This window comes from Triturus cristatus, chromosome 7 (assembly GCF_964204655.1).
Source record: "Triturus cristatus chromosome 7, aTriCri1.1, whole genome shotgun sequence".
In the NCBI taxonomy this organism is placed as follows: domain Eukaryota; kingdom Metazoa; phylum Chordata; class Amphibia; order Caudata; family Salamandridae; genus Triturus; species Triturus cristatus.
In genome coordinates, this window is record NC_140590.1 from 1,746,948,258 (window position 1) to 1,746,969,582 (window position 21,325).

A 21,325-nucleotide genomic window follows, 5' to 3' on the forward strand; every position below is an offset into this window, starting at 1 on the left:
CAATCAGTCTTAGGCCAGGACAAGGCATTCCCTGGTTGCATTCAAAGCCTTCTGGGTAAACTCAACTTCGCAGCCAGAGTAATACCAGCTGGAAGGGTGTTTGCGCGTAGGCTAGCCAGGGCAACGGCGAAGGTGAAGAAGGAGCACCACATGGTGAAGTTAAGCAAAGGAATGAAGGAAGACCTGTCCATGTGGGCTACTTTTCTGGCTGGCTTCAACGGCTCAGTTATCTGGAGGGCACCTTGGGCGGGGAGCCCAGAACTTGCGCTATTTACAGACGCGGCAGGTAGAGAAGGCTTTGGGGGGATCCTAGACACGGAGTGGTGTGCTCAGAAATGGCCCAATGCGTGGCACAATAAGAAAATCACGGCTCGCATCACAGTCCTGGAATTGTTCCCCATAGTGATAGCACTCCACCTTTGGCCAGCAGTGCTAACAGCGAGAAGGGAGGTGTTCTGGTCGGACAACATGGCTGTGGTTCAGGCCATAAATTCTCAGTCAGCGACTTGTCCCCTGATCTTGTGCCTGTTGAGGGAACTGGTGCGAGCTTGCCTAGTTAACAATGTTGAATGCAGGGCGCGACACATCCAAGGGGTGCAGAACATAGCAGCTGACGCTATCTCTCGTTTTCAGTGGCACCGGTTCCGGGAGGCGTGGCCGAGAGTGAGAGAGGAGATGACACCTTTTCCACCACACCTCTGGTTCCTTCTGAAGTGGAAATGCGACTGAGGGGGCTGGGCAGGCTGTCCCTTGCGCCAAGTACCAGTAAGCGATACAGAGCTTGTGTGGCAACGTTTTGTACTATGGCAGGAGCCTGGGAAGAAGGGAGGGCATCACTAGAGAGCAGGGTGCAAAACTTTGTTATATTGGCCAAAGATGAGGGGAAGAGCCACCCTTGGATAGCGGGCCACTTGTCAGCAATAAGCCACCATGCAAAATTACTTGGGCAAGAGGATCCAACAAAATCTTTCTTAATCAGGGCAGTGCTGAAGGGCTGGGCCAGGTGCGAGCCACGGCCGCCAGACACTAGGCCCCCTATTGATTTTGAAACACTGCAAGGGATGCTGGACTGTGTTCACAGAGATACAAATTCACCTTTTGAAGCGGCACTGTTTTCGGCCACTTTCAGCCTGGCCTTTTTTGGGGCACTCAGAGTAGGTGAGTTGGTGGCGAGGTCCAAGCAGGACAAGTCTGGGGTGGCATTGAGCAGGCAGGATGTGAGACGCCCTCACAATAGTGTTAAAGAGGTCGAAAACAGACCAGGGAGGGGAGGGTGATTGTACTGCACGAGCTTGAAACGGCCAGGTACTGCCCAGTGCGCCTGGTGTCTGCCTACCTGGCACTGCGCCCAGCAACTGAAGGTTACTTATTGATACATGCAGACAGTACCCCCTCACTAAGTTCCAAGTACAGAGCATCATGCAGGCATGTTTGGCGTTGTCAGGCAACAAGGTACAGGGCAAACGATTCTGCAGCCACTCATTCCGCATAGGAGCAGCTACCACAGCGTTTAGGGCACGCCTTTCGGCTGAACGCATCAAACAAGTGGGGAGCTGGGAGTCTCAGTGTTACAAAAGATACATCCGGTCTTGAAGGCCATGGTGTTGGGGCTGTGGACTGTGGAATGGTGTTGGTACTGACAAACGTTGGGACGTCAGGTACATTTTGCGGCCCCTGATGCCGGTGGCTTGCAGTGAAGTGTAATAAGTGCATTTAATTATTAAATATGTGCATTGAGGCAATATAACGTTTGGCAATAACAACTTATGGTCATGAAGAACATTTTGCAGCACCAGATGCTGGTGGCTTGCAGTAAAGTGCAATATGTTGCAATGTAACAAGGGTACCCCTATTTTAGCTTCCTATCTCAGGGTTTTAAAGTAAATATTTGTGAAAAAATATATAGGAAACAATTATTAAAAAAGTGTGGTAATGTACCAATCATTTAACATCATTGATCAAATATGACTACCAAAGGATGAACTAATTTATATTTCTTTCTTTATTACTTGTTATTGTGAGTCTTTGTATTAGAAAATTACATCATTTTTTCTTTTTTTCAAAACATTTGTTATACAAAAAAACTCATATAGTGTCCTGGCCTATCTTTTCTAAACCTTCCTTTATCAACATATGGTTTTCAGAACACAATATTGTTGTATATTCGATTAAACAATTACATCACAACTTATCTCAAACAAAAAAAGTGAATATTAAACATGGCTTAATTCAGTCGGCGTTCAGCCTTCCTCAGGCGGCCATGATATTCATAACTCATTGGCTATTCTCACGTCCCCGGTTTCAGATGGAAAAAGTACACGTTCCCCTCTACTCGATAGATATTAGATTCTATCCCGTTATATCGTTTCAAATATTGGTATTCCTTTGATGAGGCAGGCACCAGCGTGTCTATCAGGCAGTCACCATACAAGCGGCCATGAATATATAGCAAACGTTCCGGTATTCTAAGCGCCTGTCCTCTAGCTGTTCTCAAGCACCTTGAAAGAGCCGTATTTGTTCTTTTACTGTGTCACCGTGTCATCCGGTCTCATTCATGTGTTCCGAGTGTCCGTCGTCTGCTTATTTCCAACCGCTTTTAAGGCGTGTTGTAGTGTATTCGCTTTTCAGATATGCAGCCGCATAATCGCGTAATCTGACCGCTGCTTTTACTTGCTTCCAATCTTGACCACGCCGCTACACTGTCTGTAAAAACAGATGCACATCCATGTACAAAGGCCAGTAACCTTTATTATTCCAAGTTCAGAACTTCCTTGTCACAGGTCTTACTGGATGAACTGCACCTCTGGCACGGAAATGGTTTTGCATGGCATCTGGTTTCTTTACGGAATTCATCTCTCCTATAAAAACAACATAACGGTTTCTGTCGCATAGTCCTCAGTGCAGTGAGTCAATAAAAACTTTGCAAACTTTCATCTCTTTAATTGCCAGGCACTATGGTCTGGGTGATTGCCCATGCTGGCATCTTGCGAGTGGCACGGTGGGCAGAGAACAGGAAATGGAGGCATGGCCTCACGGCCACAGACATTATCTGGCTAGGATACCCAGGCAATGGATGGACCTGCTTACTGAAGAAGCTACAGCTGCAGAATGAGCTGGTGATACATCTGGGAGGGAATTACCTGCCATCTCTGGGGAGAAGGGCACTGCTTCAAGAAATGACGGTCACCATGTATAAGTTGAGCAACCAGCTGGGGACCCGTGAGATATGGTGGTCTGAGATAATGCCCTGGCGAGTGTGGCAGGGCGCATGATCGAGGGAAGCCATGGAGGTCTCTCGCAGGAAGGTTAACAGTGCCATGAAGAAATTCACTGAGCAAAGGGGGTTTGGCTTCATCCGTCATTGGTCGCTGCACACTAAGGCCTCAGGGTGTTTTGATGAAGATGGGGTACACCTGTCCAGAGTGGGTATGGACCTGTTCTTACTTAATCTGGGGGAGGCATTAGAGACAGCAGGATGTACGTAAGGAAGGCTATCTTGGTGGGGGGCTCTGGGGTGACGGTGACCACACCCAGAGCTGTGGCGGGGTTACAGGGCGATGCAGAGGCTGTGAGGTACATACAGGTACCCTCTGCAGGAGCACAACAAGGGTGCAAAGGCCAAATATCCACAGGGAGGTCCTCGCGTTGGACCCTGGAGGAGCGACGGCGCCCCGTTAGTCCTACGGGCGGTTGTGGACCTGAGCAAGCAGGGGTTGCCTGGCAGGCTCTGCCCCCTTATGTGGTGTGAGCAAAGGGGTGGGCTGTTGGTCCACCGGTGAGAGGGGTCTTCCCTCCCCAAAAATATGGCAAACACCGTTGGGCAGGGCCACGGTGTAATTTGGCTCATCAGAAGTTACTTTGGTGGTCAGTTAGGATGGGTTGCTCATTTCCCTGGCCACCCCTACGATCTCTGCACATGGAAAGAACATTTCTGTCATATTTGCTTTGCTTTGAACAGAGAAGTGCACTGTGGGATCTTATGTAAGAAAACATATGTGAAGTGCTGCAAACATGAGTTGATTCACCCTGGGGAATTATATCACATGGCTAGGGAGTGGGCGGGAGTTTCCTCTGCCCTTAGTCTGGCTCTACGCATAAATATGCCACCCATACTTCCCTTCTCAGATCACTTCTGGACCACTGGACGAACAGCAGAGGACTTGACCTGCTGTCTGTGACCTGAGAAGAGCCCTGAAGACAGGAGCTTCTCTCCCTCTGATACCCAGGGCAAAGAAGTGGACTCCAAGGGTCATAAGGCAGACCTTCAATTTGGGATACAGGGACACAAAAAGATTCAAGGGCTAATAGGGGTTCAGCTCAGGTAAAGTTAGCGATTTTATTGGTTCATCCTGACTAGCATTGTAGTTATTATTTGAGGTGGGTGCTCACCCCCCTTCAACTAATACCCAATTTCTCAAAGTACCCCTTAAAGGTAGAGGTCCAGTTAGAAAAACAAATGTTTCACATTTTAGAAGCATGTGCTAAGCAGGCTGGGATCCTCTTGACACCTTCCCTTTTGAGAATCAGTTACCACCCCATCTCAGGGGTCAGTAATTCACCCATGATTTGCTACCACAGTTAATATATTCCTTTCTGAATCAAAAAGAGCAGGGAAACGCCACTTTCACTGCCCCTTCTATATACAATGCAGGAAGGATAACAAAAGCCCTTTCAAGAATAGACAAGGATTTTACGGCTTGTCAAAAAGCACATGTGTGTTAAGACAAGCACTTTTGCTGTTGCAAAGCCTGTGGTGTTTTGTGTATCACAGGGATTGCAACTGCAAAAGGGCTTTGTACATATTATCAGACTAGTTTACTAATTTTCAGACTTTCCTAGTATCTTTTGTACACAAAATAATCAAATTTCCACCCATTAGGTAGACTTGCATGCTGTTTCATGATAACATAGTTCTTTCATTATTTACCACTTTCTAGTTGTGCTTCAATTAGAAATGAGTCATTGTTCAAATTTGGTCAAACCTGAGTGTAGCATTTATTCTGTGCTAACTTAGCTGTAAGCAATTTATTTATTTTGAAATCAATATGGATTTCTAGATAATCAGAAGTCCCCTCATGGCCTCTTCCCATGGTCTGCATGCCATCGCTCTTTTAAAAAATAATGTTCCTATACACATATCATGCTAAAATTGCATTCACACATGTGGAAAACAAATTGAAAAATTACCACTCTCCATTCAGGTCCGAATTTCACAATTCTGACGATATTTAAATTAAGATATTGATGTAAATCACGTTTAGCTGTTAAAGTGTGTAAGGAGTGTTCAAATCACACATGTGCCCTGAAAAAAAAAGGGAAAGAGGAAATATCGTTAAATATAATTCACTGTTGAGACCACCAATAGGACTGCTTTTTTAATGAACAAGTTTTATGTGGAACTTTCTTATTTCTGTTCTTCTTTTCTCCACTTAAGAAATATATTTCCTCTGGCCAAACCTATCCCCATATACAACACCTGTTTAGGAGTAATGAGGGTAACTCCCACCTTGGAAAGGGATTTTTCCAAGACCCTTACGGAAATAGAGCTCTTAGCATTTCCGGGTTGAGAATGGGTTTCAAAGAATTTTAATATCTACAAAACTGAGAGCTATGGTAGTTGATCTAAAATGTTCCAGATCACCCCTGCCTTCAAACGTCCACTTCTAGCCCCTGCCATCCCCTTTACTCATGCACAATATTATACAATTGTGGGGTGATATTACTCACAGTTTAATTAATTAACTTACTGTTTTTAATACCTTGAACTCCTAAATCAATCCATTTATTTGCACACGTATTTTTGATGCTAGTAGTATCAGTTAGAGAGGCCAATGATTGCATGGCTATGCCATCTTGACCCTACTCCAGCGCGCGCTTTCTGTGCCTGAATAGATGTGACTCACCCAAGTGTCCAGTGGACTCAGCTTACACTACTTTTCAGCAGAGCCCATGTTAAGTTTTAAAGTGAAAATATCGGTGCTCTTAGGTTGGCCTGGTCTGACTTTCGATGTGGTGCTACTAAGCCTGGCAGCTCCAGTTTCAATTGAACAGAGTCACCACTTCTCCGCACGGGCACTAACAACATTTCTCAGGCGTCTTCTTTCTTTCAGGGTCTCAGTGCCTTTGTGTACTCTTAAAAGGAGTGCGGCATATTTTTAATGACACTGTTCTGGGACTCTTTAGTAGTCACAGCTGAGAGGCCACGAAGTGAATGGGCATATCCATCTAACCTTTCATATCAAGAATGATAATCAAGAATTCGCAGATGGCAAGGATTGCACAACTCTGTGGGCCATCCAGTCAAGTTGTTCTCCATACAGCACCTTTCATGAACCTTTCACTAGGCCGATACATGGCCGTAAACTGGAATCTCGCGAGAGGAATACTGAGCTGCCCCAAAATGTTGACCAAAAATATTGAAAATCAATATTGTGACCTTTTGATATTCCTTCAATGATATTCTGGACCCACAACCTGATACATAAGTGGCTGTCACTACACTAATTCTACCAGCGTTTTGAAAGCAACGTTCAATCAAAAAATCCCTAAATTACCACATGGGATCCTCCTTTCAACCTCCAGTAGGGCAGATTCATTCACAAGTCAGGTATGAGGTACATTTGACAGACTCTTTCCCAGACTTCCGCCTTTCCAGGAGCACTGGCCCATTGTGACATATAGCTTGGTGGGTAAGTAATATTTAGTTTACAGAAGTCAAGCTCAAATCTTGGTAATTTCAGTAGATTGACCCTTAAATAGTTGAAAGGGCTGCTACATGGGGTTACTTGTCTGTCAATAATGTTTTACTAAATAACTGTTTACGGGTCACTAGGCCGATGTTCCATCTTCTTGGACTGACTATTGTGGGGGCCATCTTGAAGAAGAGGGGGCAGGGGCTGGAGAGAGAAAGAGGAGATTGAGTGAGTCTTACACAGAAGGGGCCTAGAAAAATAGCAGATGGCAAGAAGTAGAAAGAAAAAAAGAGAATGGATGAAAGAGGGGAAAAATAAAAGAGAAGAACATTCGATAGAGTATGCCAGATAAACACAGCTGCTAGAGATGGCAAAAAACAAAGAATTATGGGGAAATTGGGAGCAGGAAATGAGAAATAAACAACCCCCGGCATGTTTGCTATTTCCAGTGCACATGACATGCTCTCATCCGTGAGACAGGAGGTCTGTGATTCAGAAGAACTGTTAGCTCCCCAGTGGACACCACCATGAGAAGACCATGGAAGGGGGCTGTGGCATGTGAACCAAAGAGGGGTGTCTCTTTTTCATGTTTCATAAACCCCTTTGATCATTTAAAAATATTTTAAAGGGCTTTTGAATGAAAGAAGCGGACAGATAATAGATGATATTAAAGATGTATTTTAACAGAGGATTTCTCTCTGAAATAAGTGTTCCTGTGAGATATAACCCTCTGTGGTTGCGGCTGTAGTTTGCATCCACTCCGCTCATTTATTTGTGTTTCATTTTATTTGACAGTGGCAGAGAATCGTGGTGGTGTTTGTGTCTGTTTAAAACTAAATCCAATGTAGGTGATCTCTGTAAGCGTCATCATCTCTCCAGGGTACTCACCCTCTCCACGGTTCACAGTGACTATCCACGGCAGGCGTAGTGTAGAGTGGTAATTCCTTGTTAATACTTTTCATAATGTTGGATAAGACCAGTAGGCCTCGGCGTGCTGAATGAATAGTTGGTGTCACACAACTCCCTTTGCATGTGTGTGTTTGTAGGTCTGTGTGTACTTGTGTGCTGCGCGCATCAAGACAGACAGCCGGACATTTAAAGATGGTGCTGGGCTGCGAACAGCAGGACCGTGTGCGCTGATAGAAAGAACACAGACTGGAGTCAATTTGATTTTGTGGACGGTAAAAGCAAGAAGTGGGCACATCAAAAAGGAAGCAGAGAGCAAAAAAGCTGAAGCCATGGACACAAAGGGGAAAGACAAGAAAGAGAATGTGAGTGACAACTGGAGAAGGCGGAAACTAGAACAAATTGTCTTTACTCAAAAAGCTCCCTGGTGTTTACATGTACTATAATTTTACATTTTATATTTCACTGCTAACAATTACCCAGAATATGAGGCTGCCCGCGGTGCACGCAGTGTGCACACCTAAAAGGGCGGCCACCTTAGTGCCGCTTTCTGCACATCACCAAGAACTAGATGTGGGGAGCCCGACAGTCCCCCTGAGTCCGGTGCTGAGCAGCATCACTTCCGGCACACAGGGGGTGAGGGGAGGTATTTAGATCTGCCCCTGCCCACCGGCCTCCCTCTTTATCCCGCCTGGCCATGCCATCTCCCTACCTACCGCATGCCCGGCATTCTGGCTGGAGGGTGCGGCCAGGTGGGGGAATATGTTAACATGCTATTTTGTTTTGCAGGCAGAGTTACAGGGCGATCTGGAGGTTGATTGGAACATAGTGGTACCCTCTTCAGGAGCACAACAGGATTGCCTATGCCAAACCCCAGGAGTTTTTTACTGCAGGACCCTGGGTGAAAACACACCTTCGAAGGAGCATTTGTCTCCCCTTATCAGTATCCCAAATCTTCTCTGTGCCTCTTTTAAGACCTGGCACTATAACCTATTCTCTTAGGGACAGAGAAGGATTCCATCCAAAAGCCAAATGTGTGGATTGGAAGGAATCCGCTCCGTAGAAGCCACTGTAATACAGAATCAAAATTCCATTCTTGCTCCTCGTGGCTAGTGCCGATTCTTTCGACCACCATTATTGGCCCACCCGCTGTCCAATCAGATTGTCTGAAACACTGGAATACCACGATGATCTTTGGTGGACTGAGGCAGAGTACTCTGCAGCAGTAGCACAAAGCTCCACCATTGGGTTGACCATTGGGTTGACCTCTTCATACAGTCATTGCAGAAAGGGAGATGTGCCCCGCCCCTTTGTAGTGGGGGGGGGGGGTAGTTTCTTGTAACTCTGCCCTGTCTGTTGATCTAGTCATATCCTATCCATGGATGTATTCTTGTGTTCTTACATTACTTATAGAATTTCTGGCCTTTTATCAATGTTAATACACCTCAACTTAATTTGTATAGATCTACCTTTATTGCTCGATTCTGATCATATTCCAGTGTACCTGTCACCCTCTAGCTTATGTATTCTGTGTGTGAGACCGGCCTCACGGCGTATGCCCTCCCGATCATCCAGCCAACCTGCAACCACCCCCAAGACACGGCATCTCCGACTCCGGCCGCCCCAGCCACACAGACCCGAGGGCCGGCCAGAGTCCCCGACAGACTCGACACCCTACCACGCATGTCCGACCGAGGGAGCGGGAACCCCCGAGCCAGACCAAGAGGCGCCAGCCCAGTCACACCTCGGATCGCCTTCCCCCGGGAGGACTCGATCGGCCACCAGGCCCCTGGGGAGCAGGCGCCTCGCCTACCGAGCGTCTGGGGTCCCTCGAGGACTAATTGGCAAGAGATCGCCCAGAGAAACAACACCCTCCAGCTCGAGGATTGTGAGCTATCCGCAGGGTACTTTGCAGAGACACTACCTTCAAAGACTGTCCCGCTACCCCCATTCCCTTACCACCGATTTGTAGTATCTTGTTCCGCTGATGTACGACTTGCACCTTGGATCATAAAGATCCCTTGAAACCTTCGATAAAAGAACCTATCGTCCTACAAAGAATACGTGTGGTGTCACTCTGTTCATAGTGTAAGCTCAGGGTGCGCGCGCCTGGTTCGGCCTACTTGGGAGAGGTGGGTCAAAGGGGTGGGCAAGACGTGTATAGAACCCCCCTCCGGCGAACGCCTTTCCAACATTTGGTGGCAGACGACGGGATCCGAGCCGACACCGAAAGAGAGTGTGCAGTGAACGACTGACGCACTACCAAACAGAGATGGAAGGAGAAACCTCCCTGGGTGCCGCAGGTACCGAAATGAGCTCACCGTTCCGAGAGGATCAATTGGACTATTATACGCATAGAGAATTAAAACAATTTTGCAAAGACCTTGGAATCGCTTCCACCGGATTAAGCACAAAGGAAGACTTCCAGAAAGTATTGAAGACCTGGGTCGAGACGGGGGCGCCCCCGACCCAAACGGAAGGAGACTCCGCCCATGAACCACAAAGCATCCCGGTGAGAAACAACGGGCCAGAGGGGAACCTGTCCCCCGAAGAACTAGCAGACCGAGAGAGAAGCCGCAACCACGAACTTGAACTGGCCAAGCTGAAAATCGAGGGAGAAATAAAACTGGCCGAGAAGAAGTTAGCCGTCGAGCAGTTACGGCTACAAGGGGAACTCGAGGAAAAGAGACGCCAAAGAGAGCACAAAAGAAACTCCAGCTGGAACATGAACGCAGCCTGAAAGAGATCGAGTTGAGGGCTAAAAGCGAAGAGTCACGACCTTCCGGGAATCTACCATCCGCTCCCACCGTGGAAGCCAAAGTCCACATCCCCAAGGATGTGGTAAAGGAGTATTACAAAAACGACGATATCCAGCAGTGGTTTAAGGCCTACGAAGTCGCCATGACCTCTCACCGAGTCCCGCAGAAGGATTGGGGGGCTGGCCTGTGGGGCCGGTTCTTAAGCGAAGGAAGAGATACCCTGCTGGATCTGCCCTCCACGGTCATGAACTCCTACAGCCACATGAAAGAAGCCCTCGTGGGCCGGTATGGACTCACCCCCGAGATGTACCGGCAACGGTTCCGAGATTGCAAAAAGATACCGGGCACCACATGGGTAGAATACGTGAACTTTTACAGCCGGGCCTTGGACAGGTGGATCAAGGGCAGCAAGGTCTCCACCTTCGAAGAGCTGTTTGATCTGATCGCCTGGGAACATTTAGCGGCCAATTGCTGTGTAGAGCTGCGCCAACATCTCTTGGACAGTAAACTCACCGACCCTCGAAAGCTGGCCGCCGAGGCTGACCGTTGGGTGAACACTCTGAAGAGTGGGAACCAGCTGCCATGGCCCTGGTCTCCCTTGGTGATCGAGAGATGGTCCCCGGGACACCCTTGCCCGCCAACACGAAGAAGTACTGACAGCAGGTGACCATCAACGGCCACCGAGTCGAGGGCCTCCGCGATACCGGGGCAAGTGTCACCGCGGTCCACCGCAACCTAATCTCTGAAGACCAGATCCTACCCGGTGCCCTCTGTCTGGTCATATCCTCCGACAATTCCGAGAGCCTCTGCCAGATGGCTCTGGTGCCTTTCGAGTGGGGAGGAGTCTCCGGAGAATTGAAGGTAGCCGTCCGAACATCACAGCCCGTAGACTGCCTCCTGGGCAACGACCTTGAGAGTTCCCCGTGGGGGCAGGTGGAACGAAGAGCCCATCTCGGGATGATGGGCCTACCCGAATGGGTCTGCGCCACCACGCGCTCCATGACCGCGCGATCGCCTCTCTCCGAGGGCGGTGAGGCCCTCCCACCGAACACTGTCCCCGAGAACCGGGACACCCTACCAGAAACGGACAACCCTCCTTCGGAGGGAGAAGAAGACACTAACCCGGGAGAAGGGCCGTAACCTTCCGCCCCTGAGGCACTGACTGAGCTCGGAAAACTGCCCGAGATGGCCCAGTGGCGCTGTGAGGGAGGGCCCTCCCGTGAAGAGTTCTGCCAGGAACAGGCCACCTGCCCTTCCCTCATGGGACTCCGACAACAAGCAGAAGCCCAGACCGCCGGTGACCGGACCGGAACCCACTGGGTCTATTGGGACAATGGCCTCCTATACAGCGAACAAAAGTCAGCCGAGCTAGGCGCAGCCCGAGTACTGGTGGTACCCCTGCGCTTCAGAAGCCTCCTCCTGGGCCTGGCCCACGATGTACCCTTGGCAGGACACTTAGGCCAAGACAAAACATATCAGCGATTAGTTACCCACTTCTATTGGCCCAAGATGCAAGCAAATGTAGAAGTCCACTGTAAATCCTGCCTCACGTGCCAGGGCAGTGGGAAAAGTGGCGGAAAGCACAAGGCTCCATTACAACCCTTTCCCGTTGTGAGTACCCCGTTTGAGCGGGTCGGCATCGACATCGTGGGACCCCTGGATCCGAAGACCGCCCAGGGCCACAGATTCATCCTCGTCCTGGTGGATCATGCCACCCGCTACCCCGAGGCCATTCCCCTCCGCACCGTGACGGCTCCCGTGGTGGGCCGGGCTCTCATGGGGATCTTCTCCCGTGTCGGATTCCCTCGCGAGGTTGTGAGTGATCGCCGCACTAACTTCATATCCCGCTACATGAAGTCCCTGTGGCAGCAGTGCGGAGTAACATATAAGTTCACGACCCCCTACCACCCCCAGGGCAACGGCCTGGTGGAACGCTTCAACCGAACCCTGAAGGGGATGATCCTGGGCCTCGAGGAGCCCCTGCGCCGAAGATGGGACGTCCTCCTCCCTTGCCTCCTGTTCGCGTACCGGGAAGTTCCCCAAAAGTCCCTGGGGTTCAGCCCATTTGAACTACTATACGGACACCCCGTCCGGGGGCCCCTGAGCCTGGTCAAAGAGGGCTGGGAGACAAGACCCCGGGGGACCCCCCCTGATGTGTTCCGCTACATCCTGGCGCTCCGCAACCAGACCCGGAAGTTCAGAGAACTCGCTGAGGCTAACCTCGAGGCCAGCCAAGAAGAGATGAAGCGCTGGTATGACCAGAACGCAACTCTGGTCGAGTTCCAGCCGGGCCAGCAGGTTTGGGTCATGGCCCCGGTGAAACCCTGCGCCCTACAGGACAAATGGACTGGCCCCTTCAAGGTGATCGAGTGGAAGAGTCAGGTCACGTACCTGATCGATGTACAGTCCCCGCGGAACCCCCTCCGGGTTCTCCACGTGAACCGTCTCAAGCCCCACTTTGTGAGAACGGAGTTGAGTTTGCTACTGGCCACCGATGATGGGGCGGAAGAAGACACTGAAACCCTGCCCGACCCCCTGTGCGCGAAAGAACTGGATGGTTCCGTGGAGGGAGTGAAGCTGTCAACCACCCTCACTCCCCAACAGTCCGACGACTGTCGCCAGCTGCTCAGACAATTCGCAGACCTCTTCTCCCCCATCCCAAGGGTCAACGACTGGTGTGTCCACGACGTAGACACCGGCGACAGCCCACCTGTGAGACACCGAGCCTACCGGGTGCCTGACCGGGTCCGCACCTGTATCAAGACCGAAGTACAGAAGATATTAACCCTTGGAGTGATCGAGCCCTCCGATAGCCCCTGGGCCAGCCCGGTAGTCCTGGTCCCGAAAGTGGCCGCCCCTGGGGTCGCCCCCGACCTAATATTCTGTGTGGACTACCGGGGGCTCAATGCGGTCACCCGAGCGGACGCTCACTCTATTCCCCGCGCCGATGAGCTCATCGACCGCCTTGGGGCCGCACGTTTCCTCAACACCTTCGACCTGACCTGCGGTTACTGGCAGATTGCGCTCACAGAGGGAGCCAAAGAACGCTCCGCCTTCTCCACACCCGATGGACACTACCACTTCAGGGTCATGCCGTTCGGGATGAAAAATGCCCCGGCCACTTTCCAGCGGTTGGTAAACAAGGTCCTGGCCGGACTCGAGGAGTTCAGTGCGGCGTACCTTGACGACATAGCCGTATTCAGCTCTCAATGGCACGAGCATCTCCAGCACCTCCGAAAAGTGCTGCTGGCCCTGCGCCAAGCCGGCCTAACAGTGAAGGCCAGCAAATGCCAGCTCGGGCAAGGCTCCGTGGTCTACCTGGGGCATCAGGTGGGCAGCGGGCAGGTCGCCCCCCTCCAACCAAAGATCGACGCCATCAAGTCCTGGGAGCCCCCCACCACTCAGACGAAAGTCCGGGCCTTCCTGGGCCTCACAGGATACTACCGGCGGTTCATTAAAAACTATGGTAGCCTCGCAGGGCCTCTCACAGAATTGACCTCCAAAAAGCTCCCGAAGAAGGTGCAGTGGACCCCCCCGTGCCAGCAGGCGTTCGACACCTTGAAAACCGCCATGGGCACCGCCCCAGTACTCAAGGCCCCCGACTACTCCCAAGAGTTTGTGGTCCAGACCGACGCATCCGAACACGCAATCGGAGCCGTCCTCTCGCAGTTCAATGACAAGGGCATAGATCAGCCCATAGCCTTCATCAGCCGAAGGCTGCTGCCTCGAGAACAACGTTGGAGTACCATAGAACGAGAGACCTTCGCCGTAGTCTGGGCCCTTAAGAAACTACGGCCCTATTTGTTCGGAACCCACTTCCGAGTGCAGACGGACCACCGGCCCTTGCGGTGGCTGATGCAGATGAGGGGAGAGAACCCCAAGCTATTACGATGGTCAATCTCCCTCCAAGGGATGGACTTCACTGTCGAGCATCGCCCTGGGACGGATCATGCCAACGCCGACGGCCTGTCCCGGTTCTTCCGCTTCGGCGAGGAGAACCCCCCAGTGGATGGGTAGTTCTCCACGCCTTTCAGCTGGGGGGGACGCGTGTGAGACCGGCCTCACGGCGTATGCCCTCCCGATCATCCAGCCAACCTGCAACCACCCCCAATACACGGCATCTCCGACTCCGGCCGCCCCAGCCACACAGACCCGAGGGCCGGCCAGAGTCCCCGACAGACTCGACACCCTACCACGTATGTCCGACCGAGGGAGCGGGAACCCCCGAGCCAGACCAAGAGGCGCCAGCCCAGTCACACCTCGGATCGCCTTCCCCCGGGAGGACTCGATCGGCCACCAGGCCCCTGGGGAGCAGGCGCCTCGCCTACCGAGCGTCTGGGGTCCCTCCCAGACCCACCTGAAAAGACCAAAGAAACGAGCGGCAGGAAATCCCGCCGCACCCCCTCAGTCACCAAAGACCCCTCTCTGCGAGGACTCCAGACTTCAAAGGGCAGGGGGAGTATAATAGGGGGTGCCGGAGGGACGAATGGCAGAGAAGACCTGGAACCATCGAAGCCTGCTGACGCTGTCGCGGCTCCCGAATACCGAACCCCCTGGGCCTGCTGAGTGACTCGCGGCCCCCAGCCATTGAACCATCTGAGCCCTGCTGACGAGATCGCGGCTCCCGAACTCCGAACCACCTGGGCCTGCTGAGTGACTCGCGGCCCCCAGCCATTGAACCATCTGAGCCCTGCTGACGAGATCGCGGCTCCCGAACTCTGAACCACCTGGGCCTGCTGAGTGACTCGCGGCCCCCAGCCATTGAACCATCTGAGCCCTGCTGACGAGATCGCGGCTCCCGAACTCCGACTACCTGTGCCTGCTGAGTGACTCGCAGCGCTCCCCTCGAGGACAAATTGGCAAGAGATCGCCCAGAGAAACAACACCCTCCAGCTCGAGGATTGTGAGCTATCCGCAGGGTACTTTGCAGAGACACTACCTTCAAAGACTGTCCCGCTACCCCCATTCCCTTACCACCGATTTGTAGTATCTTGTTCCGCTGATGTACGACTTGCACCTTGGATCATAAAGATCCCTTGAAACCTTCGATAAAAGAACCTATCGTCCTACAAAGAATACGTGTGGTGTCACTCTGTTCGTAGTGTAAGCTAAGGGTGCGCACGCCTGGTTCGGCCTACTTGGGAGAGGTGGGTCAAAGGGGTGGGCAAGACGTGTATTGAACCCCCCTCCGGCGAACGCCTTTCCAACACTGTGTGTTTCTCATTTTGTGTTGTGGAGTTACTACATTTCTGTTTGAACTCTTGTGTTCCATCTTTCTCTATCCTCTTTCTTTATCTTGATGCCCCATCCCTCTTGTCTTGCCTCGTTCTTGCTTTTTGTTTCTTATTCAGTTTATCTGTGCATTACTTTTCTTTCAATTTATCTCTCAGCTCATCTGTATCTATGATGACTTACCCAGCCCTTTGTCGGTACATTATTCCTCTCTCTCCTCACTGTACTACATAATGCAATCACAGGCCCATAGTAGAGACCAGGACCAAATGTTAGTTGTTGTGCACCATCCATAAAGAATTATGGTGCAGAAATTGACTCCTCGTAACATCCCAGAGTCCTCTGCTCAGTGTCTGCCAACCTGATTACCCAATTAACAAGTGATTCTACAAGAGCATGAAACTGAGGCAGAACACTGGGTGTGGGAGGATGTAGACCCTGTAATGCCCTCAGCCCGAACTTGATATCTGCAACCAAATACAAGCACTTCAGGAAACTTTTGAAACTATTCACACTTGCCTTTAACTGACCCTCACTAGAGAAAGGGGTCTGCAGTCTAAGAGCAATGGACACTGCCACTCTCCCTGTCTCCCTGTCTTACCTCCCTTCCCTTCATCAAGCTGCATTCTCTTCTTTCAAACGACCTGAATTAACCGGAAGCACTTTGTTAACCTCTTAAATTAAGAAATATTGTGATCTGCCAACTCTGCTTGTATATTTATCTGTAAGTCAGTCAGGTCTTTTTTCACTAATTCTCCATTACTGCCCATCTCTGCTGGCTTTTTCCACTATAGTTCATGGTTTTTCTCTTTTACTATCTTCACTCTTTACATGAACGCCATTCTAACCCCATCTCTCTTCCACACTCAACTGTCCAAAAATAAGTAGCTAAGACACTCTCAAACTTCTACCTGCACCTTCCCTCCAGAAGTCTCCTAGACACAGACTGACCATCCAAGACAAGATATCACTAGAACATTTGTGTGTCCAGGGGAGGAACCATGGGTCTGTCAGTCCTCCTGCATCCCTACCTGTAGCCACATTCCGGGATGAGTCTGAGGGCTTGCCGCCAGTGAGACTGAAGTCCAGCGCTGTATAAACGTCTTCGCCCTGCATCTTGCTCCTGTGGGCAAGTTGTTTGGTCATCAAAAGGAAGAAGGTGCTGGTGGTTACAATCTGGTGGTCTCCTGAGAGGAAGTAGGAGGAACCAGGCTCAATAGAACAAGCTTTTCAACTTATTTCAAAAGAACCACACAGGAAATGATGCTGTAAGTTACATCCGTCTTGCGACCCCTGCTACCGCTGCTTTCTATTCATTCTTACAGCGCCCTGATTTTCTTCAGACGCAGACAGAGGTAAGATTTATACTTCTACTGCCAGTTGTTTTTCTTATATATGTGGGTATATTGTTTGTCTGATCTGAAATTACCCCTTGGGCCAAGCTTTCTGTAGAGTGGTGTTATAGATCGAACGATGCAGGCGGTGCTTCATTTGTAAAAGAAAGAGTGCCGGGGCCTGAGCACTGCTCAGAAGCCCACGGCCGGTCAAGGTAATCGTCGGTGCACCGAATACCAAGGCTGGAAGCCTTAAATCCACCTCATGCCTCTTTCATCCACTACCAGGCACTCCTTGCCCGTTGATCTTACTCCTACAGGTTCCTGCTTTCTATCTCTCTGATGGGTTTTCCTTCTTTCTCTTCCTCTGTCTTACCGCTTTGTTTGTTTCCCTCTCCTGCGCTTAGTAAATATCTACTACGAAAAAGTAAGTGCCGGTCCCTAAATGTAAATGCTGGTGGCCACCAGCAGCAACCACCAGCTCAAATTAAGCACTGGTTGCAGTACTGCTGAGACCCTACACACACCTGAGTCGCCATATCCGGCCAAGCTACCTACAGCATCCCAAGAGCCCTCCCCTCCCGCTGTGCTCTTTACTGTGACAGTGTTTGATACTCCACTCTTGGGAGAGTCACACATTTCTGCTACATCACCCCTCCTGATTTGCAGCCCCAAGAGTTTACAATTGATCCTGTTCTAAATCACCGTCTTGTGTACAGGGTTCCCTCACACAGATGCCACAATACTCCTCAAAGGTGTCCCACTTTACTCCCCATTGTACCAATATGATACAAGACAAGCCCAGCCAGAACACTGCAGACCTGACATGCATCTGTGTCCGGACTAGCATCCTCCGCACTGGTGTGTGATACACATGCTCATGTGAGGTTATTGCGCCCTCTCATCTTCTTGTATGCGGGCTTCCACCATACCTCTTCCAATGCTCGCAATCCCTTGCCTCACCTCATCCTCCTATGCCATTACTCAGATACAAAACAGGGTACAGTGCCAGGGACAACTTCCTGTGACGTGACAGTGACAGCAGCGACCCATGGCATTCAGGCCAGAATGGCAACCCTGTCTAGACCATTCTGCCAACTAAAAGTGGGTGATATGGCAGTCGTTAACATGAGTTGGAAATGTTGATAACTATACATATCTCTTTGAACAGTGATAGCCTCACACATTTAATGTTTTAAAATCAGAAGAATTTACTGGTGTGATTCACAAATCTCAGTTGCAATGTATGGCACCATCTGTGAACCTAATAACCACGTAAGGAATGATACACCAGCACATCATTCTTTGGCCCTGGGAGTGTCTGCTGCCTAGCACCCTGAGTTGGAAGGTGTACCTGTGATTGGATGAAGCCTTCACTACCTTGTACTTCTTCGAGCGGGGCTACTCAGCCAAGAATAATGGCTAATGGCCGCCGTCCTTTTGATATCCATCAACCTGTTGGTCAGGGTGCTAAAAGGTGATGACTAGGGCCAGGCGGATGCTGAAGGCAAGCAGCGGGTTGCGTGATGGGCAGGTTTCTCACCAGCAGAGGAGGCACAATGGTAAGAGACACATGGGCTGGAAGCCCTTGCGAGATCTAGACATGGAAGTCGATGAGCGCATGATGCATAGTGGAGAGCCTCTTGTGATCTGGAGATTCTACATCAGTAAGCTCAGCTCATCTGGACTGTGGCCTTCGCCTTGTATTGGTCTGTTGATAAGTTATTTGCATTTCTATATGTACCTGTTATATTGAATATTTTGAATGAAGGTCCGTACAGGTTTGAGTGTCCAGATGTGGAGGTTGCAGGGAAGAAGCGATGCCTTTTTAAGGATCAGCTGTAGAGCGAGGTTGGTGATTTGGGCTGGGCAGGCATATTGGCTTTTCTTAGGGTAAAGGATCTCGCAGATAAAAGGGCTCAGAATCATCATTTCGCATATCAGGTCTTCTGGGCATGCATAGTCCGAAACATCAAGGGCTTTTCAGGAGAGGGAACCCATCTAGGTGATGGCAGCTGCAGCACCTCTGCCTGAAAAGTGCAGAAAAGTAGAATATTTTATTTCTTATCGTATTTATGGCTGCCATTGGTCCAAAAAGACGCGTGTGCTCATTTATATCAGTCATCGAATGAGCTTCAGGACACCAGCCTGTAACACACACCACTGTTCCCTTCTGAGCTGTGACCTGCAGAGCCCCTTCTGTGCAGAATTCAAGACTCAATATTCTGTCGTTTGACCCTGATTAATTCACTCAGCGTCTGTGTCATTAGGACATTTGGAGGGAACAGAACTTAAAAACGTGTAAAGCGCTACATTATAAGCAATGAAAGTCTCTCAATAATTGTAAGGCATGCGTTATTTCTTTACACCAGTTCGGATTCATTTCATATTTTTACAAGTTGAAATTATAAACTGAAAAAAACCCCATTAACTTTCATTCACAAAAATGTAATTGTCTGAGTTAAAGTAAACTTAAGCTTAGGACTTCTATTCGAAAAAGCCCTGACCGTCTCCAGTTGTGGTTGTCTGGGCAACCACAGCTTGCCCAAATGCACTAAGTGCACTACCCTTGACATCACAGTTGATGTCAGAGATGACCTCACAAACGGCCCCATCAAGGCAGCACTGGTGACATCACGTCATCTCATCATTAACAATATTAATGACTTGGATGGCATGGCAACAAACAAACTCAAATACAAACACAGCATCTTTAGGGACTGCACTTTACATTTCACCTGGATCCATGCAATTATTAATTCTGATTGGTCATTCACTGACTGCACTCAGGCTCTCTGGGAGTCTTGCTGGTTTGATTTGAAATTCGTAGAGCGCAACAATTACCCAAAGGCACCCAGAGAAACCCTGCTGTGCCTACAGATGAAGGGACATGATCTATAGGGTCTTCAGTGCCTTCCTGAAAGGCACCAACTGAGGAATTGCCCCGAGGTTTTGTGAAAGGGAGTTCCAGAGACTGCTTGCCACCGTTGAGAAAGCTCTGTCACCCCATTTCTTTCTTTTAGTTCTCTGCACCATGAGCTGGTATTAATGCGCTGAACGCAGGTTTCTACCTGGGATGTAACAACTAAACATAGCCTTTATTCTTAGTGGACAGGGGAGATAAAGAGCCTTGTGTACAATGCATTGTGATTTAAACAGAATGCACATTTTAATTGGCAGCCAATGTAACGCCTCCAGTCCCATGACAGCAGACTGGCGTCAGGGGATGTCTAGAATAAATCTGGCAAGCGCATTTTGTACCACCTGGAGTCTGTGCTGAGTGCTCTTATTGGAGTCCAAGTATAGTGAGTCACAGTAATCCAGTCTGCGCATTACTAGGGCAAGAGCAACCTGCTTATAGGCTGACTGCTGAATAAGCGGAAAGATTTTCTTAAGCATCCTTATGATCCAGATGCAGGTTGCTACTGTGCGATTCACCTGGGCATTGAAGTTGATTTCGGTATCTACCAGTACTCTAAGGTTTTTAGCCTTCTTCCTCAGGGGCAGGCAGGTTCCTATTGACTCTGGCCACCAGCTACTATTCCATCTGGGCGACCCAGAACCAAAAATCAGCACCTCGGTCTTTCCTCCGGGTGGGCAGAAAGTCCACTAGATGCCAGGGATTTTTTTGGGCAAATTTTAATTAGGGTGGGGGCTGTTCAAAACGGAAATGCCAATGCCCCCACCCTAAATAAAATTTGACTAAAAAAATCCCTGGCGTCTAGTGGGCTTTTTGCCCCCCGGAGGGGCAGATTGGGGACTACTGCCCCATCTGTCCCCCAGGGGGGCAGGAAGGTTGTAATTTTTGCGGGGAGGGGGTGGGAGCATGGGCATGGCCGTTTTGGGCAACCCCCACCCTAATTAAAATTTTCCCCAAAAAACTCCCTGGCGTCTAGTGGGCTTTTTGCCCCCCCAGGTGGGGCAGATTGGGGGCTAATGCCCCCATCTGCCCCCCAGGGGAGGCAGAAAGGCCACTAGGCGCCAGAGAGTTTTATGGGTAAATTTTAATTAGGGTGTGGGTTGCCCAAAACGGCCATGCCCATGCTCCCACCCCCTCCCCGCAAAAATTACCCTAATTAAAATTTTCCCCGAAAAATCTCTGGCGTCTAGTAGGCTTTTTGCCCCCCGGGGAGGCAGATTGGGGGCTACTGCCCCATCTGTCCCCCACGGGGGACAGGAAGGCTGTAACTTTTGCAGGGAGGGGGTGGGGGCATGGGCATGTCAGTTTTGGCCAACCCCCAAACTAATTAAAATTTGCCCCAAAATAATCCCTGGCGTCTAGTGGGCTTTTTACCCCTCCAACAGGGCAGATTGGGGGCTGATGCCCCCATCTGCCCCCCAGAGGAGGCAGAAAGTCCACTAGACGCCAGGGAGTTTTTGGGGCAAATTTTAATTAGGGTGG

At 50.1% G+C, this 21,325-nt stretch overlaps 1 protein-coding gene across 2 annotated transcripts in view; it reads left to right on the top strand.

Moving 5' to 3' along the window:
* Nucleotides 1-21,325, top strand: part of LOC146812984 (killer cell lectin-like receptor subfamily B member 1B allele A) — an 866,152-nt gene that overhangs the window by 195,440 nt on the left and 649,387 nt on the right. The window contains exon 1 of one of the 2 annotated variants that reach the window (XM_085620008.1): nt 16,911-16,944. The exons of the other annotated variant lie outside the window; for it this stretch is intronic. The gene's annotated coding sequence lies outside the window, so the exon portion shown is untranslated. Of the gene's footprint in view, nt 1-16,910; nt 16,945-21,325 lie in introns of those variants that run through there. 2 annotated transcript variants of the gene reach the window in all.